At 48.0% G+C, this 23,547-nt stretch overlaps 1 long non-coding RNA gene across 1 annotated transcript in view; it reads left to right on the forward strand.

Moving 5' to 3' along the window:
• The window catches only part of LOC138295556 (uncharacterized), a 68,139-nt gene that overhangs the window by 30,100 nt on the left and 14,492 nt on the right, over positions 1-23,547 (forward strand). The window contains exon 3 of the long non-coding RNA XR_011203625.1: positions 3,558-3,634. This is a non-coding gene — a long non-coding RNA (uncharacterized lncRNA). The remainder of the gene's footprint in view (positions 1-3,557; positions 3,635-23,547) is intronic.

A 23,547-nucleotide genomic window follows, 5' to 3' on the forward strand; every position in this document is an offset into this window, starting at 1 on the left:
CTGTGCACAAAGGAAATCCTGGAAGAGTGCACAGGAGCCGGAGCAGCTGCAAATCACGCGGTACCCAGCAATGCAGTCTAGCGTGGGGAGGCAAGGACTTACCTCCACCAAACTTGGACTGAAGAGTCACTGGACTGTGGGAGTCACAGAGTTGCTGAGTTCCAGGGACCACGCTCGTCGTGCTGAAAGGGGACCCAGAGGACCGATGATGCAGTCTTTTGTTGCCTGCGGTTGCAGGGGGAAGATTCCGTCGACCCACTGGAGATTTCTTCAGAGCTTCTAGTGCAGAGAGGAGGCAGACTACCCCCACAGCATGCACCACCAGGAAAACAGTCGAGAAGGCGGCCGGATCAGTGATACAAGGTTGCAGTAGTCGTCTTTGCTACTTTGTTGCGGTTTTGCAGGCGTCCAGATCAGTCAGCGGTCGATTCCTTGGCAGAAGGTGAAGAGAGAGATGCAGAGGAACTCTGATGAGCTCTTGCATTCATTATCTAAAGAATTCCCCAAAGCAGAGACCCTAAATAGCCAGAAAAGGAGGTTTGGCTACCTAGGAAGGAGGATAGGCTAGCAACACAGATAAGAGCCTATCAGAAGGAGTCTCTGACGTCACCTGCTGGCCCTGGCCACTCAGAGCAGTCCAGTGTGGCAGCAGCACCTCTGTTTCCAAGATGGCAGAGGTCTGGAGCACACCGGAGGAGCTCTGGGCACCTCCCAAGGGAGGTGCAGGTCAGGGGAGTGGTCACTCCCCTTTCCTTTGTCCAGTTTCGCGCCAGAGCAGGGCTGGGGGATCCCTGAACCGGTGTAGACTGGCTTATGCAGAGATGGGCACCATCTGTGCCCATCAAAGGATTTCCAGAGGCTGGGGGAGGCTACTCCTCCCCAGCCCTGACACCTTTTTCCAAAGGGAGAGGGTGTAACACCCTCTCTCTGAGGAAGTCCCTTGTTCTGCCTTCCTGGGCCAAGCCTGGCTGGACCCCAGGAGGGCAGAAACCTGTCTGAGAGGTTGGCAGCAGCAGCAGTTGCAGTGAAACCCCGGGAAAGGTAGTTTGGCAGTACCCGGGTCTGTGCTAGAGACTCGGGGGATCATGGAATTGTCTCCCCAATGCCAGAATGGCATTGGGGTGACAATTCCATGATCTTAGACATGTTACATGGTCATGTTCGGAGTTACCATTGTGACGCTATACATAGGTAGTGACCTATGTGTAGTGCACACGTGTAATGGTGTCCCCGCACTCACAAAGTCTGGGGAATTTGCCCTGAACGATGTGGGGGCACCTTGGCTAGTGCCAGGGTGCCCACACACTAAGTAACTTAGCACCCAACCTTTACCAGGTAAAGGTTAGACATATAGGTGACCTATAAGTTACTTAAGTGCAGTGGTAAATGGCTCTGAAATAACGTGGACGTTATTTCACTCAGGCTGCTCTGGCAGGCCTGTGTAAGAATTGTCAGAGCTCCCTATGGGTGGCAAAAGAAATGCGGCAACCCATAGGGATCTCCTGGAACCCCAATACCCTGGGTACCTCAGTACCATATACGAGGGAATTATAAGGGTGTTCCAGTATGCCAATGTGAATTGGTGAAATTGGTCACTAGCCTGTTAGTGACAATTTGGAAAGCAAAGAGAGAGCATAACCACTGAGGCTCTGGTTAGCAGAGCCTCAGTGAGACAGTTAGTCATCACACTGGGAACACATACAGGGCACACTTATGAGGACTGGGGCCCTGGCTGGCAGGGTCCCAGTGACACATACAACTAAAACAACATATATACAGTGAAATATGGGGGTAACATGCCAGACAAGATGGTACTTTCCTACAGACCGCACTGCCATATACACGCGGACGCCCGTGAAATTCGGCTACCGCTAAAATAATGAGGGCTCTGAAGCCACTACAAGATATGCCATGAAAGATTTCAAGGTTATGACTACTTAGATAAACCTCACCATCATAGAGTTTTTTTGTATGTTTTATCCCCTTTTTCATTTGAAAAAGGCTTACACCTTAGCAGCAGGTGTTGTGGTTGAGGTGCACACGGGGAACAATTCAATATACAACCGTTTTCCCACTTGAGAACACACAGGGATAGGTGCGTTCTTTATGAGCCTGCTGCGTCTGCTTGTTTAGAGAATGTACTTATACATGTTTGTGAATCTTACCTGTGAATGTAATTCTTGTGAATCTGTTTCCTAGAAGTATTACACAAGCTACGTACAGTCTTTTGGAGTCAACCCTTAAAAAGAAAGGGAGAAATGACATCCTGTACTCAATGTGGAATTATATCAATAAATAGAGAAAAGTGTATTAAAAGTAGAAAAAGACCCCAACACTACTTAGTGAAAGCCTGGTCTGGTGCTGGTCAAGATTCGTCCCTTCTTACTGGTTGGACAGGTGGGACTTTTCTTAGGGTATGCTTGTTTCGCAGGGCAGCTAGGAACTACGTCATATCCATTTCACTCCAGTGGAAAAGCTGCAAATTTGACACTTTTTTCCCAATTGTTGTGTGGAGTCGAGTTAGCATAGCATATCTAAGCTTCAAAAAAATTAACTTTTTCCCCAATGTGGTGAGTTTAAAATTTCTGAACTCATCAAAGTGACTCAGTGGTAGTGGACTTGGGTTTTAATATTTATTCTGAACTCCTCAAAATTAAATATTTTTCCCTGTGGGTGTTGGGTTGAAGTTAGAAAAGTAAAGATAAACTGCGAAAAGATACACTTTCTCAAAGGGGTGTTGAGCTAGAGTTAGAATAGTAATCTAAACTCCCCAAAGAAAGGCAATTCCCCAAAGAGTACCCTGGTTGGCATTCATACTGTAAATCTGAACTGGCCAAAATGAAATATTTTCCCCATTAGTTGTAAGATTTGAGGTGTAGTATTACATTTAGAGTACTCAAAATCAAACAATTTTACCAATGAGTCTGTGTTTTGAAGTTCAAATAGTAACTCTGCAGTCCCCCAAATTGAACTATTTTTCTAATAGGTATGCCTTGGGGAAAATTATTTAATTTCATTATCCAAGCTAGAAATTTTTGTACCAGAATGGGATTTTAATTGCAATTATTAGTGTTTTATTTTTGTTTTTAAATATATATTTTCGCACTAGTTTAGAAAGGGCATTACATTCAATAAAATATTCTTAATAGTTCATTACAATGGAAAAAAATAACTAAAATAAATCATAACATTATTGTAACATATTTGCTATTTTAGTTCAACCATCAAATAATGTACACATAATACAATAATAATTTATTCCAGACAACACTTATCAAATTAAAATAATGTGCACTGAATATAATACATTACTAAAATATCAATACCTCATAATATCTTTTTTCATTTATTAAGTGGTACCTATTATTAAATCGTGTAGATATTTGTAATATGTATAACATTTTCATATACAATATTCATATTACTCATAACCGTGTTTTAATTACTAAACCAAGCTTTTAATAATGTTTTCATTAATTTTGTTGTAAGAATAGTCTTATTCTATTTCCTTTTTTGCTACCTTTGCTGCTTTTGTTACCACTAACTGTATTCTGCAGCCTTTTTTCTTCTTCAGTATGCAACGGATGTCAATGAGGATGGTGGTTCCAGGAATGCAGCTCTACATTTCAACTAGGTAAGGGCATTGATTTTTTGATTTCTTGTAAAAGGTCAGGTTAAGTTATTCATGATACTACGTTTCATTAATATGTTAGGGCCTAATGTATCAAAGGTGATTTATTCAGTTATTGTACTATAGTTAGATTATTTAGTTATGTTTTAATGTAAGATATGTATTTCTGACTTTGGCCATTGTTTGTTATGTGGGTGGAAATGCATGTTTTTTGGTAACAGGTAAAATGAATATTGGAAAAAAAAGATATAAACTCACTGAAAAAAAACATTGGTTAAAGTGATGATATTGTTATGTTTTACAATGATATGTGCACTAACATTAAAAAATCTAAAAAAAACACTGAAAAACACCAATAGTAGATTAGCCAACTAAATATAACTTGCGTCCCCATCATGCACTGCTTTTGATTTCATATGTCACATCATTTACAACATTTAAAGGACATCATTGATGACATCAATGATTATATTTAAGTACCAAAATTGTTGAAATTACTAAAGAGGTCAACCAATGATTTTGTCAGTGTGCTATAGGCTTTGTGAATGAGGAGTAATACAGCACCCTTGTGGTGAATCCATAGTCATTTTTATTGGGAAGCAGGAGATTAGATTTACCCTTTGGCTTGCAGGCCCGAGCCCCTGTCACTTAGTGACTTTTAACCGACTTAGCATGTTCTGTTTTACACCATTTTTTTTATTATTCCTTTTAAGATGGCTGCCATTGTTATGGTAATACAAATATTTTGATTTGCATTATCAGTGCCATTCTGTGAAGGCGTCACTATCAGCGTCAACATCAAGTGATGTACATAGGTATTCACATCATGTCCCTTTCCTACTTATGTGTGACAGGAACATAATGTACTTTTGGTGGGAAGTGTTTCCCTAAATGCCGCCATAAGCCTACCCCTTTAATTATTACTTGGGAACATACCTGCGTCACGGGTCCTACATGGTCTGTATAAATACACCTCACACAGACAGGGTTATCAGAGGGATTCCTGCCAGATGCAGTCGACACCATCTCTGCTGCATGTCACCTTGCTGCAGAAATCAGCCTTCGTGTCCTCATGGGGTCTAACCTAGAAACTTCATTTAAAGGTAACAAGAGTTGGGGGGTGCTTCTCATGGACATGGTACTGGCAGATTAGGTTTATCACACCTAGCTCTCATTAGGTTAGGGAAAAAGTTCTCTATGCTGGGGATTTTACATTTCATGCTTATTGCAAGATGGTGGGGGTCTTTGTATTCACGACTCTCATCTTCAAAATAATGTTTCTTTTATTATTCGTTATTCTAATCATTGCAGCTCATGCAGTTTACCATAGATTGCACTACTTTCAATAAACATATTGAAAACTTTCCTGTATCTCCTTCATTGCTGAGACTTATTGCTAACATGAGAAAAGGGTAATTTCTGTTCCCCTTCAACCCGCATGAGATGTCGCACTCTAGAGTTCATGCGTAAGGCTGCCAGAAATCACCTTTTACTGTTTGGGTTTTTGGTGAGGTACTGCTTGTGAGCCGGGAGAGTTGGGCCGACAGTTGCGACTTGTTGTAAGATTGGCTTAGTTGCCTCTAAACAAAAGTGCTGTCATCCTTGAACCAGCAGTCTCGCCTAGGAGCGAGAGTCCAACTATGACAACCTAAATCAATGGTTGGACTCCTATAAGCTTGTCTGTAAGCTTTTCAAAGATGCAATAAAAACTTATTTTAGAAGTGAAGCACATTTGAGTGATTTCATTGTCTTTTTACTTGTATTTACCCAAAGTATTGGTGCAGTGTGAGTAAATCACTTTCAGAGAGCTGGCCACTGAAAATCATTGATCAATAGACCCTTTGGTCAACCTTTGCTGTGAAGGGCTGAAGGCTGAGCAAGTAGGTTGTTAGGTGATTATGAAGAAGTGGGTGTATTTTAGCTTTCTATATTACTTGCCATAATTTCTATGACAAAAAGAAACCCCTCATTTAGTCAGTTTACTGCAGTATCCTCTCTAGGAAATTCTTTTCAGTTTTACAGCTTTTACTCTGTCAAGATGTCATTCATGTGTGCCACATTTTTTACATAAATTCAGAGTTGTTCATTAGAACTCTGTGGTGAAGTTGCAGTTGGTCACTAGGGAGTTAACTGACAGACAGCTGCTGGTGTTATTAGTACATGCTTCTGCCTCCATTCTAGAATGTTTTACTGATATATATGAGAAAGATAGTTGAGAACTAATAGAGAATATGTTCTCCGTTTATCTTTCTTAACCTATTGTGTGCCCCAGGTTACTACTTCTGTTGTGCTGATGGGAATGATGTAGACAAACCTACCACTTCTTTGTTTCTCTTTTATGGGTGCTTCATGTTGAAGACAGATCCATTGCTACCTGCTGTGAGAAGGATCACTCAAAACAAAGGTTGTGTTTGCACAGCTTCCTGAGGAGGACACTTGAAAGAAAAAACACCCCAAAGTGGTTCGACAGTTTGAGACAGTGGGTGCACATCTAGATGTTGTATATAATACTGGGACCCGCACCATCCCATTTTGTTCCAGTTCAGAAGTGTTTATGACCAGTGAAGGGATTGCTCTGCAGAGTATTAAAACTTTTTGCTGTATAGCCAGTGCTGGTGCTTGCCTAACAGTCCATCAACTGGAGTGGAGAGGACATTACCTTAGGTCTGTACTTTCTATCAGAAAATTTGAGTATGTGCCCTGAATAACCTAGAAGCCTGCCTGCTTGCTTGCTAAAAAAGGAAAAACGTCTGCCTCGTCCCGTGGAAGGAAAGACTATTAAGAAGGAGGGAGGCCCATTGCATCCCTGGTGACTGTGAGACTTCAAGAGAAAGCAGACTGCATGAGAGTTAGCTAGGGAGGACTTGTGTGCCCTGTAGGCACCCAGTCTCTCATCATGGTTCGCAAAGGGAAAATCAATGGTGTGATCTTCATGAGCACAGCAGGCTGTAACTCTATGATTGCCAAAGGCAAAGATGGGGTGTAACGGTGTAATTGCTGTAGGCCTGGATAAAGACTGCAAGTATGTGAATACTGTGGGCCTGGGCAAGGACTGCCACTGCTTGCATGAATACCCAGATGGGAACTACAGCTACTGGGATTGAAATAAGCTCATTCTTTCGTCCTTCTTTGGCTGCATCTGCCCATAGTCCAGGTGGGGTCATATCATTGAACCCCTTTGGAGACTGCTGTGTCTTGGTTTGCACCTTCACTGGTGCTGTGGCTAAACAGACTAAGGTGCGACAGGAGCACTAATAGTTGTGGCATCCACCGACCTACCTTTGCAACCCTGTGTACTATCCACTTGCTGCAGCCCTGCAGGAAACAGTCTGGAGCACTGCTTTTCTTGTCAGAGGTGAACTAGGACTCATAGCGTTCCATCTGTTATTGGATGTGGTATGATTAAAAGACTGAGGGCCTCATTTACAAGCCCATTGCGCCACTGTTGCATCATTTTGTTTTATGCAGCGGTGGCGCTAGCAGTGCACTACACTGCTCCATATTTAGAATCTGATACATTCGGCCAATGAGTCAGTTTGTAACACTCTGTGTCACATTGTACCTACACCAGGTATAATTTATGCATGATAGGTGTTTCCACTGGAAAAGCTGCGCAGAACTGACGCAGTGAAATATACATTTCACTGCAACTTTCTACAACTTCACTGCATTAAAATGTTACCGGCTGTTCAGAGCAGACATACAATTGATGCAGGGCTTTTTCCTATGGGAGACTCCTTGCATTGCTGGAGTCGCGCCAGTTTAACTACACTACTCTAGCAATGTGTGAGTTTAACAGCAACAAATGCATCAGAATTTCTGATGCATGTGTGAAAAAGTGTGCCATGTTACTCTATATTGTAAATACTGTGCATACATGGCATCATTACGGGATGTGTGGGAAGCACAAGAAATCTGACGCATCGATGGTGATGTGTCAGATTCTTCTAAATGAGGCCCTGAGTGCTTTTTTGCCTGTGGGCCCAAGAACTGCACTTAAGCTTATTTGAATTCAAATTTCCTCCTGATTTCTTGAAGGGGGACTCAGAGCTAACCAACATTTTATAGGACAACCACACAGTACACAACAATCATGAATTGTAGGCCAACTATTCACTTGGGGTGCTGCTTGCTTAATATAGATCACATAACATGGCAGAGAAGGAACTCTAGATGAACCTGAAGTGCACCAAAGCTGATCTGCCCAATCCAGACTCACCCACCTACTAAGGGGAAAATAGACATAAATAACACTATGGATATCATCCTCAATAAACTTCAAGAAGTTCACGACTTAGCCATATCCACAAAGGCTAACATGGACATAAGGCAAACCGAGCCATTAGAATGGACATGAATCAAATAAACACAAGACCAGCTGAAGCAGAGGACAGGATTAGCACACTGCAGGGTTGTGAGACTGGAACAATAATGGAAGTTATTTGTCGTGGTGGGTATTACTTGCCAGCCTCATGTCAATCCTTCTGCTGTGGCACCTTTCCACCATAAAAGCTCCATGACTCCCTCCTCCTGTTAGGACTGCACCACTGACCCTCCTGTGTGTGTGTTGCTAAGCAAGTTTCATCCGGTTTGCACCTGCAGATTTTGTGTGTGTGTTGCTATGCAAGTTTCATCCGGTTTGCACCTGCAGATTTTACATGCTCTTTTAGGATAGGCACTTTTTCACTGTAAATCATTAGGATGTACCATCATGCACTTGGGTTCTGTGCGCTTGTCACCAATTACCGTTTGTATCTACTGCCTGTTAAGCCGTGCCCATTTTCATGTAACACATGACTCTTCCCAGGTTCTTTTGGAAGCCTCCGTGTGAGATACATTCCCTTCTGGAACACTCCTACTCTTACTATAACTATAACTAGCCCCTTTGAACTTGTATTCGGCCTTGGCCTTGTACCTGTATCTGGACCTGCACAAGTTTCTGTCAAGTTCTGCACAAGCAGCTTCCCTGCACTCACCTCCTGGGTCATCTGGATCGCCTGTGCTCCTATTCAGCGCAAGCTTTGTCTCTTCACTCATCTACTGAGTCGCCTGGACCATCCCCGCTTTGTTCCTATTCAAGCTTGATTCAGCACCATCTGTCAAGTCTTCTGGAAACCACCAGACTTTCCAGTTTTCCAGCTTCTTTGCAATGACTCTGAGATCCTGACTCCTGAGACCCCTCAGAGTCTCTCCTCCATGAGCTATGATTCTGCTTCTTCGCTAACTTCTAGCTATGACCCGCCTGCTAATTCTGAACTCCTCTAAAATACTTCCCAGGTTAAGTACTTGTTCCCAGGTTAGCGCACACTAATCTTTAGTAGTCATTGCAGGCCTGTCTGCTATCTCCTTGCTTCTGCCTATGGACTCTTTCTCAAAGTATTGGATTACCGAACTGTTTATCCATGAACTAGAGACTGTCTCCTGTTTCAACCTATACCTCCAATTTTTAAACTGAGTGTTACTGTGTTTTCTGTCATACCTTGGGATTGTTTACAATTCTAACCTTGCTCTGAGTGTTATAGTGCTTTCTAGTATATCTTGGGAGTGCCCATTACCCCAACCTGTGTGTTTCTGGATTGCCTTGGAGTGCCTCTTGACTCCAGTCCATGTTCCTACCACAACCTTGGAAATCTCAGTGATTCTAACCTAGTGTCTTGATACAACATTGTTTCTTATATTGTCGTGTTTTCAACGTCAGTTAACATACAGAGTGTAATCCTGAGAGTGTACAGTATGATCTCAACCTTGTGTTCCGTCAAGTCGTGTTTCAAGTTCATGTACTTTTGAAAGTAATCCAATTCTGATAGCAACCTGGTCTCAAACATACCTTGAGAGTTGTTTATCTTCCAAATTATGTGCTCACAGAAAACTGGTTTTCTACATTCTGGTGAATGTCTCTGATTCAAAAAATATGCATGGAGAGCTGGTTTTGGAACACCATTAACTCTAATCTATGTTTTGAGTTTTACATTGAATGACTTAAGTCTACCTAGTATTTCCAGTTCTTCTTCGGAGTTACGATTATTTAAGAAACCTGTAAGTGTGAAATATGAAAATGATCACATTGCAAACTGAGTAAAGAATATATGAAGTGTTGGTAATTGCCTTGTCGCGTAGCCTCTCATTATTGTAATGAGACTGCTGGATTTGAGCAGCAGAATCACCTGCGGTTTGGGGGGACTGAGTCTAACCCACTACAGGTTTTGCTCTGGCTAACAAGCAGTGCCTCATCTCCTCAGAAGAACAGGGATGATTGGGCAGCCGAGCGCATGACACAGTTGACCCCTCAGGGAAATCGTCGTCACTCAGATCGCATCCGTTTCTCTCATTTACATTAGTCTCACATATACGAGGACAAACAGAGGTAGTATATGTTTCAATAAGATTTTAATGAAGCAACTGCATCTTAGATAATAAAGGATGTACTGCAATAACCAGGACGATAAAGCATGACAGGATTAGAATAGTGATGAGGAGAATGAAGCATAAAAATAACACAACCATATTGTCACTAGAATCATTAAAATAATTCCTACCTAGGCTATATTAGAGCACAGCATGTTAAGCTCTAGTTCTGCCCTTAAGGTTCCCCTGGAAAGACATCATCCCTCATATCTGAGCAAGAGGCCTGTAGTTTACATAATCAGCTGTTGCGAAGCATTCAGCAATCAGCATACAGTCATGGTCATCTGGCTGGAATCTCCCTCTAACATGTATGGGACAGAGAAGTGTTTTTATACTAAAACAGCTGATGTTCCAAGAAAGGATCCCTATGTAAGAGTGTGTATGTTTCTATGAACACTAGAGACAAAGCGTTACCACGTTTGCCGGCAACCTATCTTACTGCAGCCTTGAGAAAAGCACAGAGTGAAAGAAATGTCTTGTTTAAGAATGCAGTGCTGGCCTAGGCAAAGAGCAGTTAGATAGAAAGTAATAAAACAATAACGCAAATGTGCCTATTTGTTAAGATAATAAACTAAGCTGAATAAAATATATCTAGGTTTAAGTGCACAGCTGCAGGCCTAGTTTGCTAAAATAACGTTTATGAAGCTATAACTAAAATGGCTACACAACACCCTCCCCTTTCCAATTCAAAGGTGGATCAAAGCCTAATTATGGATAAAAGTTCCTAAAACTCAACCTAAGATATCTATGTCAAAAATGACAAGTTAAAAAGATGCTTGAGCATATATAAAATGACAATTTTAAAATGTTAACTGTGGCATTTAAAAGACCGAATTTCAAGAGTCAGAGTCATTTTGGAAGTTGCCAATCAAATCCGGAATAATTGAAGTCAGGAAATCTTCCACTTCTGCAGGTAGTAAAGTAGGAAACTGATTTCCAAGAAGATCCGAGGAGCATTCATGTTCCAAAGCCTGAGAGTCAGCCAAGGCAGCAGCATTCCGTTCTGTGCCCAATGATGAGTTTAGAGCTACATCTTCCATGAAGGGCAACTCATAAGCAGCTTCCCGTAGCAAACGCGCCCTCAACTGGCATGTATGGTAATCAGCCCTCAGCGAGAACATCAACAGATCAGCGTCCAACAAAAGCAAGCGCTGCATAGAAAGACAAACTTTCAGTTTGTGTTCCAACGAGCACCAGAGGCACCAAAACACAGGCTGCACACAATGCAAAACCGGTCTAAATGACAGAGGCCAGTCTCACTCCAATAGCTCCAGGAGTGTTGCTCCAAAGTACCGCATCATGCATTCATGACACAGCTGCGCTGTTGGCAGCACTTTCAGTCCTCCTTGTTGCAGCGGGTCAGCCATTGCACAGAAAAAGTAGCAGTAGCAAGATGCCACCTATTATAGCCAAAGTTATTGCAAACCCCCCAAAAATACTGGAAAATATTGAGTGGATGACTGATTATATTAAACCGAATATAGAGGAGAAGGTGTGAACGAAACCAGAACCAACAGCGTTAAATTTGCAATTCCAGAAGTACTGGATGCATTAAATAGTCGTCCTACAAGCTCATCAAAGTGTCTCAGAAAGTTAGTACTTGAAAGGGACTGTATCTCTGCTAATGACCTTGCCACATGAAGTGCATAGGTCTCGGGTGCAGATGTGAGCGCCACATGTTTTTGGAACAATAAAGCCTTGAGTCTGCTCAACTTGTCAAAATTCAAATTTGAAGTAACAAAATGGGGCCAAATTTCAGCTACTTCCCTCTGTCGTTTAGGAGGAAAAAGTACATTCCCGCAGCACGTACCAATCTCAGAGACCAGTACAACATAAACTGTTCCAGGTCGCATCCCACAACAGTTTTCACTATTGAGGAGAACATAGCTGCCATTTGATAGCAGCTGAAACGCAGATCAAAGGGACTGGAACTCCCTTCAAATAACAAGCCAAGGTCGGTGCCGAAGTGTCCAACCCAACTGCATAATGGACCTTAGTTGACTCTGTCCATGTTCAACAACATGTATCTACAACAGCTAATGCCTTCTGTAAGTTTTTCTGATCTATTTGCCTTAACCGGGCAGCAGCTTCTTGTTGGGAAAGCTTCCAAATTTAATTATATATTGTGTAAAGAAACGCTTTCTGCGTTGTTTTCTGGGGCCTAACAGGAAGTCCTGTAAGTCAGTGTTATTAGACAGGAGACTGAGGTGCTCTCTAACAGCATCTAGTGAGGAACTCTTCAACTATTGCTGGCATAGTTTCCCTACACCGTATGTTGTTACTATTCTCGCATGTTCGGATGACACATAGCGATGGTCCAGCCTACTTGTTCTAAATCCCCCCCGTGGAATTTATAAAATGTTTATGACACCCATTGGTATCTATTGGCCACAGTAACCACCCACCAGGACTTGACAGTGAAGCATTAAACATACCATTCTGGATCCATTCATCGAGCTGATCTTGTGTTGCATTTATATGTTTTTGCCATTTGTAAAATTTTGCAGGGGCAGGAATACTGGGCGCATTCAATTAATTAATTTTTGCTAAGTCTAAAAAACTTGCTTGTTTTACAGTTTCATTTAAAAATATCATTTAAACAGGTATCAGGCATGCTTCTTTCCCTCTTATTTGCCAATTTCTTGTTCCCTACACACATTTTTAGTCAATCAACTGCAGGGAATATTCATAGCCTTCTATAGCTAACCGGGAAACAAAGGAATCCGAATAAATGAATTTTGTATCTGTCAATAATATATGTATATTTTTCATTGATGGCAATTTGAAATAATATGACTCAGCATTTTTAACATTGTGACCAGAAAAATATGCAAATGTTTTCAGAATATGGGGGTCATTCTGACCTCGGCGGTAAAAGCCGCTTACCGCCGGTCAGAAGGCCGCCACAATACCGCCGCGGCCGCAGTCAGCAGCCACGGACATTCTGACCCACAACTGCAAAACCTCCAAAAATCCGCCCTCCACTGCAGTCCGCCACATCAGCGGCCAGCGGTAAACTGGAGAAGACCAAACCTCCACCGCCACGGCAACAGAAATACGCCCATCCCATTATGACCCGCAAATCCACGCGGCGGTCATTCAACCGCGGTATTCCATTGGCGCTACACACCACCGCGGTCAAAATACACACACCTTTACAAACCCCTACCACATTGGACAATTTGAAAGGCACACACCTGAAACACATACACACACCACTCCCACACATCCAATACCATATAAAACACACACCCACATCACCCACAAACCCCTACCAACAAAAACCAGAGACGAAGGAGAGAGAGACACATCAGAGAATAGATAGCCAGACACACAGAGGCACACCACAACATCACACACACCACATAGAAGCACAAAGCACCACACACCAACACACACATCATCACATACACCACCCCACACCTCATACACACCACCCCATGGCACCACAAAGGCACCCATGCTTTTCGGACCAAGAACTCCGGGTCATGGTGGAGGAAATCATAAGAGTGGAACCCCAGCTCTTCGGCTCACAGGTTCAGCACACCACCATAGCAAGGAAGGCGGAGCTCTGGCAGCGGATCGTGGACAGGGTCAACGCGGTGGGACAGCATCCCAGAAATAGGGACGACATCCGCAAACGATGGAACGACCTACGGGGGAAGGTGCGATCGATGGTCTCGCGACACATCGCAGTGCAGAAGACTGGCGGGGGACCCCCACCCACTCCACCCGAATTCACAGCATGGGAGCAAGAGGTACTTAACATCCTGCATCCTGATGGCCTCGCTGGAGTACACGGAGGAATGGACTCTGGTAAGTACAAGGCCAACCACTTCACCCCCCCCCCCCAGCATGCTAACCCCCACCCTCACCCCCAACCCCCCAGCACACATCCTCCCTGAGAATGTCTCTCCAGCACAACCCACCCAACACCAACCCCTGCATGCCATCCCCAAACTATGGACACCCATCACCTAAGCATGACCACTGCACATACCCATCCCCCCCCCACAAAACACCCTCACAACACCTCCCCCAAGGGAATGCCAGCACTGGGGGACAAGGGCACCCATAAAACGCAAGCTAATGCACTCACAGAAACCATAACCATACCCTCTTACCCCATGCAGGACCCGAACGACAACACACCGGTCAGGAGGGACCAGAAATGTCCATCCCACCCCCGGAACGGGCCCCTAGTGATGACAGCAGCTCTGTCGACCTGGACCCTGATGACCAGCCCGGACCATCGGGGACCTCTGGGCAGTCGGTTCCCCTCACCCAGACACAGGCCACTGCAGACCCAACCCCCTCTGGGAACAACAGCACAGCTCCCACCCAGCGGGCCAATGCCTCTGTCTCTAGGACAGGTCAAGCAGCGGTGTGTCTACCACTACAGGGCACCCAGGGTAACCCACCAACCCAACAACAACAGGGACCTGGGGGCAGTGGGAGTGGGCACACCGTCCAGGGGACAGAGGCCCAGGGAAACAGGGCAACTCGGAGGGCTGCTGTGCGACAGGGGGGGGAGGAGAGGCCCAGGGAACCCACTCTCCAAGAGGCCCTCACCACCATCATGGCAGCCTACCACCACTCACAAGAGACGATGGCGACGGTACTGGCCAGGTTCCAGGAGATCCAGGCACAGCAGGAGCAACGCTACATGGGGTTCAGCGACCAACTCAGCAACATCTCAACCGCTATGGGGAGCATAGTCCAGGCCCTGAACCGTATAGAGGACACGTTTCGGGACCATGTGGCATCACACAGGGCCCCTGTCACTAGCCAGGAACAGGAACAGCCTACCACCTCCGCCGGCGCTAGTGGACAGGAGGCCCCACCACAACGACAGCCCACCAGAACCCCACCTCCTGCTGAACAACAACCACCCCGCAAAAGGAGCCTGAGATAAAAAAAACCGACAGAGTAGGATGTCAAGACCCCCGCCAGCATCACATACCCCCTGAAGTCCTCCCACTGTTCAACATTGCCACCCTGTCAAACCTTGAACTGCCCCTGCTCCATCCTGCCACAGGCATATGGACAATGCATCTGTGGGACTGAGAACTGGACTCTGCCATGGACATTACTCCACCCCCACCCATCACTGTTTCACTATCATATACCAATATCTATGCACTAATAATAAATCACACATTGCACTGAAATCAATCAGGACTCAGCCTGTCTTATTTACAAATGTATGACACATTACATATCAATTACGTATTTTTAACATTGTGAATTACACATACCGAGGTAACTTAGCATTAGTCCATGGGCCAACCAAGCCGAGGTCACGCAGTGGCTCATACAGCACAGAAAAGGGAAGGGAAAATCAAACATCATGTTTATAGTTCTGGGGGGAAATCGACAAAGTTGAGATGCAGGAGGCTTTCAGGAAATGTAAAATGGCATGGGTGATTATTACCTGTGTGCTACTGAAAATACTGTTCTATTACTCTGTCCCTGTTGTCTGTGTCGTACTCTGAGTCTTCCTCCTCTTCACTCTCCGCAGGCTCCACCAGAGGGGGAATCCCTGTGGGTTGGCGGATGGGGGACATCAGGGCTGGCTCCAGCTGGGCACACAGTTCATGGATAGTGGCACGGTCAAGTCTGTATCGAAGTATTATATGACGTTCTTCCATTGTCGACAGGTCCACCAGCGGTCGGTACCCGCGAGGATTCGTCCTTCTCCTCGCAAGTCCCAGCGGACGGTGCCTAGGAAGGACAACATGGAGCACAGAGTCAGGCAAACCACAGGTACGTACAGACAGCTTGCACAGTTAAAGAATGGCAATGGGTTGAAAGGCGTGTATGTGTGGCAATGCAAGGCCTAGGCCTGTGTGTCGCAGTCAAAATTAAGCCATGTAGGCCCTTGAAATGGCGGCTGCCTGACCTGTGAAGTGGGACAATGGGATGTGAGGTCAATGCGCTGGCGGGGCACACCGTGGCGGTAGGCGGTCGAAGACCGCGGCGCAAAGCCGCATTGGTTAACATTGAACCCTATGGGTTTCAGGAGCCAATGACGATGTGCGCCGGCGGTCGCGGTACGCACCGCCGCGTGCGTGACCTCCATTTCATAGCTGATTGATCACTCAAGACCTGATCATCCACAGGAGAGGACCTATACTGCAAGTGCTGCTGTGACCTCGGTCTGGAAGTGACAATGGCTGCTGCGACTGGGGAAAGGGCCCCTGCCTTCACGTCTGAAGAGTTGGAGAAGCTCGTGGATGGGGTCCTCCCCCAGTATGCGCTACTCTACGGTCCTCCAGACCAACAAGTGAGTACACCGGGTGCACATGGAATGGGCTATGCCTGTGTGGATTGGGGTGGATGTAAGTTGGTGGGGTGGGGGGCGAATGAGGAGTGCAACGCACGACAGATGAGAGCATATGGCAAAGTTGGTGGGGGGGGCCAATCACATCCAACATGCAGGTCATTGATGATTTCCTCCTTTCCACCCTGTCCATGTCAAATAGGTCAGCGCCCATCAGAAGATCGAGATTTGGCGTGCCATCGCCAAGGAAGTCCGGAACTTGGGGGTCCACAACAGACGGGGCACCCACTGCCGCAAGAGGTGGGAGGACATCCGCCGCGGAACAAGGAAGACCGCAGAAACACTGCTGGGGATGGCCTCCCAACCTAGGAGGGGTGCCAGTCGCACCATGACCCCCCTGATGTCCCGGATCCTGGCGGTGGCCTACCCTGAATTGGATGGGCGCTTTAAGACATCACAGCAGACACAAGGGGGTGAGTATCAGCACATTCTCCTATCTTTCTGCGCAGTGGAGGCGTCTGGGTGGGGGAGGAGGGCTGTGGGTGACATTAGGCCAGGGCGCTTTCTGTAGTGTAGTCTTCTCCCTTAGGCATGGCCCTGTGCCCCCGGCCCCCACCTCTGGAGGGTGACAAGTACAGCCATTGATGGTCCAGCATCACCCATGTGCGCGTTTGACGTCTCTTGGCCTGTTGTCCTAGTCAGTAGTACTGAGTAGTGTACCCCGAATGCGCGGCTTAGTGCATGAGGCTCCTGTGTCTGTCCTCTCCGCCAACGGTGTTGACATTGCATGCACTCAACCTGGTCTTCTTTTTTCTCCCCCCACCCTTTCTCTTCATCTTCTTGTGCATGTGTGCATTAGCATCATCAGGCGGAGGAGATTTGGCATCGGAGCACGAGGGAGCTGCAGGACACAAGGCCCCGGTGGGCCCAGGAACAGACACCGAGGGCACCGGTGATCCGGAGGGTGAGGGGAGCACCACAACGGGGACCGGTGGTGACACCAGCGAATCAGACACGTCCTCGGATGGGAGCTTCCTAGCGGTGGCGGCAACATCCGTGCCCCCCGCCTCTGCAGGTACAGCCGCCACCCAGCGCACCAGCACCGCCCTCCCAGCAGCCCCTCAGCCTACGCTCCGTGCCTGCTCGCCCAGGAAGGCGCGCGTCTCCTTCGCCCCAGGCACCTCAGCCCCTGCCCCTGTTGCCCCTGCTGCCCTCAGTGCGGAGCTCATTGACCTGGTGAGGACGCTCATTGTTGGGCAGACAACCCTTTTGAATGCCATCCAGGGTGTGCAAAGGGAGGTGCAACAGAGCAATGCGTACCTGGAGGGCATTCATTCGGGTCAGGCTGCCCATCAACGAGCGTTCACTGCTCTGGCCTCAGCACTGACGGCAGCCATTGTCCCTGTTTCCAGCCTCCCTCTTCTTACTGCCTCCAGCCTGTCTCTGTCTCCTGTTCCTCAGCCTATCCCATCCACACCATCAGACCAGCCTGCACACACCTCAACACCCAAGAGCAGCTCATCCAGACACAAGCACCACAGATCCCACAAACACTCACCCAAGCAACACACAGATGCAGACATTCCAGCAGTCACAACCACCTCTGTGTCCCCCTCCTCCTCGTCTCCCTCCTCCCTCCCTGTGACGTCTACACTCACACCTGCATGCACCCCAACATCAGCCAGTGCTTCCATCACCACCTCACCCTCCAGTACAGTCCACACTCATGCAGTCACCACCCCCACTGCCATTTACACGTCCCCTGTGTCCTCTCCCACTGTGTCTGTCACCCCCTCTTCCAAGACACACAAACGCAGGCAGACACCCACCCAACAGCCATCCACCTCACGTCAGCCTACTGCACCAGCACCTTCACCCAATGACAGCACACCTGACTCTCCTACAACCACATCCTCTTCCTCTACTCCCATCACCACTTCTCCTACCCTTTACCTTGGACCTAAAAAGCTTTTCCTGGCTAATCTTAACCTCTTTCCCTCCGATGAGCTCCCCCCTCCATCTGCAAAGAGTCCCAAGAGCACCGCAGCCACCACCAGCCCAGCTTCGAGTGTCACTGTTGTGCATGGGTTCTGGAGTCCACCCTTTGCCAGCAGTGACACATCGATCAGCAGCAAGGACACGTCCAGCCCCCCCCCCCCCCGGCAAGAGGACCCGCAAAAACAAGGGCCGCCGTGCGAGGACTGACAGGGCTGCCCCCAAGGAGCAATGTGCGGCCACTTCACCAGCCACACCATCTAGGGGAGGCAAGGGCCCGAGAGCCCCATCAAAGGAGCGGAAGGGCAGCAGGAGCGCGGAGAAGGTGGACCCCACATGTCACATCCCAGCTGGGAAGGAGGACACTAAAGAGGCCAGGAGTCCGTCCCCGAAGGGTCCAGAAACGTCACGGTCCGAGGGCGACTGAGCAGGGAGTGCAGCACAGGTCTGGCTCCCTTGACCTGCTGGATGAGCACCGCTGAAGAGGGCCCGCGGTGCAGAAGAGCACCGCTGAACAGGGCCCCGCCGTGAAGATAGGCACCGCTGAAGAGGGCCCGCCGTGCAGAAGAGCACCGCTGAACAGGGCCCCGCCGTGAAGATAGGCACCGCTGAAGAGGGCCCGACGTGCAGAAGAGCACCGCTGAACAGGGCCCCGCCGTGAAGATAGGCACCGCTGAAGAGGGCACGCCGTGCAGAAGAGCACCGCTGAAGAGGGCCCGCCGTGCAGAAGAGCACCGCTGAACAGGGCCCCGCCGTGAAGATAGGCACCGCTGAAGAGGGCCCCGCCGTGCAGTAGAGCACCGCTGAACAGGGCCCCGCCGTGAAGATAGGCACCGCTGAAGAGGGCCCGCCGTGCAGAAGAGCACCGCTGAAGAGGGCCCGCCGTGCAGAAGAGCACCGCTGAAGAGGGCCCCGCCGTGCAGAAGAGCACCGCTGAAGAGGGCCCGCCGTGCAGAAGAGCACCGCTGAAGAGGGCCCGCCGTGCAGAAGAGCACCGCTGAAGAGGGCCCGCCGTGCAGAAGAGCACCGCTGAACAGGGCCCCGCCGTGAAGATAGGCACCGCTGAAGAGGGCCCCGCCGTGCAGTAGAGCACCGCTGAACAGGGCCCCGCCGTGAAGATAGGCACCGCTGAAGAGGGCCCGCGGTGCAGAAGAGCACCGCTGAAGAGGGCCCCGCCGTGCAGAAGAGCACCGCTGAACAGGGCCCGCTGTGCAGAAGAGCACCGCTGAACAGGGCCCCGCCGTGAAGATAGGCACCGCTGAAGAGGGCCCCGCCATCTCAAGGACCGCTCCGCTGGGCCCTTCTTCTCAAGCACCGCTCCGCTGGGCCCTTCTTCTCAAGCACCGCTCCGCTGGGCCCTTCATCTCAAGCACCGCTCCGCTGGGCCCTTCTTCTCAAGCACCGCTCCGCTGGGCACCGCCATCTCAAGCACCGCTCCGCTGGGCCCTTCATCTCACGCACCGCTCCGCTGGGCACCGCCGTCTCAAGCACCGCTCCGCTGGGCCCTTCATCTCAAGCACCGCTCCGCTGGGCCCTTCTTCTCAAGCACCGCTCCGCTGGGCCCTTCATCTCAAGCACCGCTCCGCTGGGCACCGCCATCTCAAGCACCGCTCCGCTGGGCCCTTCATCTCACGCACCGCTCCGCTGGGCACCGCCGTCTCAAGCACCGCTCCGCTAGGCCCTTCATCTCAAGCACCGCTCCGCTGGGCACCGCCATCTCAAGCACCGCTCCGCTGGGCCCTTCATCTCAAGCACCGCTCCGCTGGGCCCTTCTTCTCAAGCACCGCTCCGCTGGGCCCTTCTTCTCAAGCACCGCTCCGCTGGGCACCGCCGTCTCAAGCACTGTTTATGGTTCACTGTGCCCACCATGCCTCCTCCTTGACCAGTGGAGACTGTCATCCACCTGATGGACTGTGGCTTTGCACTCCCCAGGATAGTACAGTGGGCAGCCCACCCACTGTAGAGACATTGAGAGACTGTGGCTTTGCACTCCCCAGGATGGTACAGTGGGCAGCCCACCCACTGTAGAGACATTGAGAGACTGTGGCTTGGCACTCCCCAGGATGGTACAGTGGGCAGCCCACCCACTGTAGAGACATTGAGAGACTGTGGCTTTGCACTCCCCAGGATGGTACAGTGGGCATGGTGGCTCCTCGTGGATTTTTGCGTCGTGGACTCATGTGGCTGTGGTGTCCCCCCCTTCCCTTCCCCCTGAGGTGCCTGTAGTTTTTACATCTGATGCCCCTGCAGTGTTCTCTCCAAAGGACTCAGGTCTCCTGTGTGGGCTTTGCCCTTGTTTCTCAAAACTTTGGCCCATGGACATAATGAATTCGTAGGATGTGCAGGACTTGTTACTTCAGTTATACACTGATGTGTATATCATTTGTTTTCTTGTAAATATCTTTCATGGTTGTACGATAATTTTCAGGAGCTTTTTGGTACATAAATATTTATTCCAAATTTGATTATGTCATAGCATTTTTCAGGGGTGTTTGGGTGGTGTCACTGTGACTTGTTGCTCTGCATTGGTGTGTACATAGTTGAGGGGGGGGGGGTCGCATATGTGTGTGGCCGTAACCTTTCGTCCTCCCCCTCCCGTGTGTCGTAGGTGCAGTACTCACCGTTGTCGTCTGCGCCGGACTTCGTACTCGTGGTAGATGAGAAGGTAGACGAGAGCAGGTAGGATGTTTAATTCGGGTTCCATGCTGTCCTCCTTCCTCCTGGAGTGCGTAGTGGTGTGCGTTTTCCCGTTCGTAGTCTGTTTCCACCGTGTTTTTATCGGCGGTGCTCCGCCCCGGAAAAGGTGGCGGATTGGTGAGTTGTGATAGTGTGGGCGGTACATTGTCTGCCGCCTGGCTGTTGGCGGTGACCGCCGTGCTGTTTGTTTGTACCGCCGTGGCGGTCGGAGTGTTAAAGTGGCTGTCTGTGTTGGCGGTTCCCGCCAGGGTCAGAATTCAATTTTTTTGACCGCCAGCCTGTTGGCGGGTTGGCCGCCGCTTTAACACCGACCGCCAGGGTTAGAATCACCCCCTATGTTTTAGAACTCTCTTGTGGTGGAGTTAAACAATGTTCCCATTGTGTATGATTACAAATATTCTTTGGGGTACTAGCTCTGTGAATGAACTAGTGCCCATAGTAATTATAGCAAAACATATCACCATAGTTCTCGTTAGATTGATAAACATCTTCACTTTCAAATACAGTAAAATACTGCAATTCAGTCATCATAGAATCAACAGTTTTCACATCCCAGTCATTAGAAACAACTCCAGGTATTATTACATCGTTCATTGAAAGTTTAAACACATATGGTACTTGAATGACCTCTGTGGGACTATATATATCAAATGTGACTTGATCCCAAACTATCCCATCAGGAATTGGTATAATGGAAATGTTCACGAAAGACACGAAAGACAAGTCTCTGCAGACCTTGTGAGAAGAAAAGTGGTGTTTTAAAATTTCACCGCACGCCAAGTCCAGAACGACGCAGCCCGACTTCGCAACAGAAGATCGACGCAGTGCCAGCGACGTGACCGGAACTTCAACACACAGCCCTACTGGATCGGCGCAAGCCGACTCAGAACAACGCCGCCGGACTTCCTGAGAGGAATCGACGTAGCGCCTGCTGTGCGGAAGAAAATTCCACGCTTCGCTTACCGGAATCAACGCAGCCTATGTGACTTTGCTCCGCAAGCCCAGGATTCCCCGCATCATCCCCGGGGTGTCTGAAAATCCCGCAACCCGAAGAGGACCCAAGTCCACGCACCGGAAATTGACGCAACGTCTTCCCAGCGTGGGAAATAACGATGAAAGTCTGTGTGCAAACGGTTGAAACTGACACACACTCACCGTTTTCCACGCATCTCCTCCTCTGCAGTCCCTTGTGATGATTTTTCAACGCAAACCAGGTACTTTGCCCTGCAAGAGACACTTGGGGTTTTAGGACCTCATTCACCAGTTCAACTGATGATCTTTCAGGAAGAAAATTACCATGTATTAATAGAAAGAATGTTATGACAAAGTCAATCCAAAGTAGGAAAGCTAATACAGTCAAGGAATGACTGTATTAGCTTAAAATAAAGTGATTTGTTTTAAGCCAGTTTATCAGCTTACGTGTTTTTGGCGGGTCAGATGTAGAAGAGGCAAGTTAGTCCAAAAAAGTGTCACTGACTTCAGCAAAGTATCCAGAAGCAGGTCATGCAAAAGTCGGAGCTTTATCTGTGGGAGGAGAACTGGTAGGGGTCTCCTGCGGTGGTTCATAGTAAATGACGCCGTCTGTCTGTGTTGAAGTTGTGTCAAATCGATCAGTATTTCCTGTATTTGTTTGTTGTAACAGATGTTGGTGGAACTAATGCAAGATCATTTTCCACCCTCGTTGCTGCTCAAAACTTATAGAGGGACTTCTTGAACAGTAGTGAAAGGGATTCGGGAACTACTGACTGCTCCTCTTGGTCTGCTGTGTAGATTCGGCCACATGGTGTAACTTGACATTGTCGATAGATACAAAGCGATTTTCTTTAGCACCAGCCCATGGAGGTAGAATGACAGTTCTGGTGCTGGTGTATTCCCAAGACTAGGACCGGTGCACAATAAGAAGGACCAAACTCTTTTTTCACAGCAACTTTTTCATGTACTAGATCCGCAACTCTTGGAATCCAGCCAGTGGGTGTTATTGGTAGATCCTTAATACCTGTGGAGGCAGTACCGGCAGAAGCGTTGTTGTCACAGATCTGTTGTAATTCCTGCAAGACAGTGACACGTTCATTATGTCAAAAGGTGTTTCTGCCGCCTCCACACCAGGACCATCAAGATCTGGAACATACATTTGAGTTCCTACAGGCACTCGTATGTATTACAACTCCCCAGGGACCTTCTAGGCAGATTGTTAAGTGCTCTCTTGAATCCATACAGGTGATTAAGCAAACTACGACTGGTACCTAAGACTCTGGCTGTTAAGGACTGCTTTACATCATGGTTTCGTCACTGCAGGACACTATTTCCCTCGGGAGGAAATGGAGACGAGTAATGGATTTGGACCCCTAATGAAGCCATGGCGTCCCTGAATGCCCTTGAGGTGAAAGCAGGGCTCTTGTCCCAGTGGAAAGCCACAACTGCATATGTACCGATGAAGACTCGCAAATCTTTAATAACAGTCTGAGCGTCAGCCGAGCATTGTGGCCACACCCATAGAAATATGGAGCAAGAGTCAACAGCGACTAAAATATATTTG

The sequence above is a fragment of the Pleurodeles waltl genome, chromosome 1_2, assembly GCF_031143425.1.
Source record: "Pleurodeles waltl isolate 20211129_DDA chromosome 1_2, aPleWal1.hap1.20221129, whole genome shotgun sequence".
In the NCBI taxonomy this organism is placed as follows: domain Eukaryota; kingdom Metazoa; phylum Chordata; class Amphibia; order Caudata; family Salamandridae; genus Pleurodeles; species Pleurodeles waltl.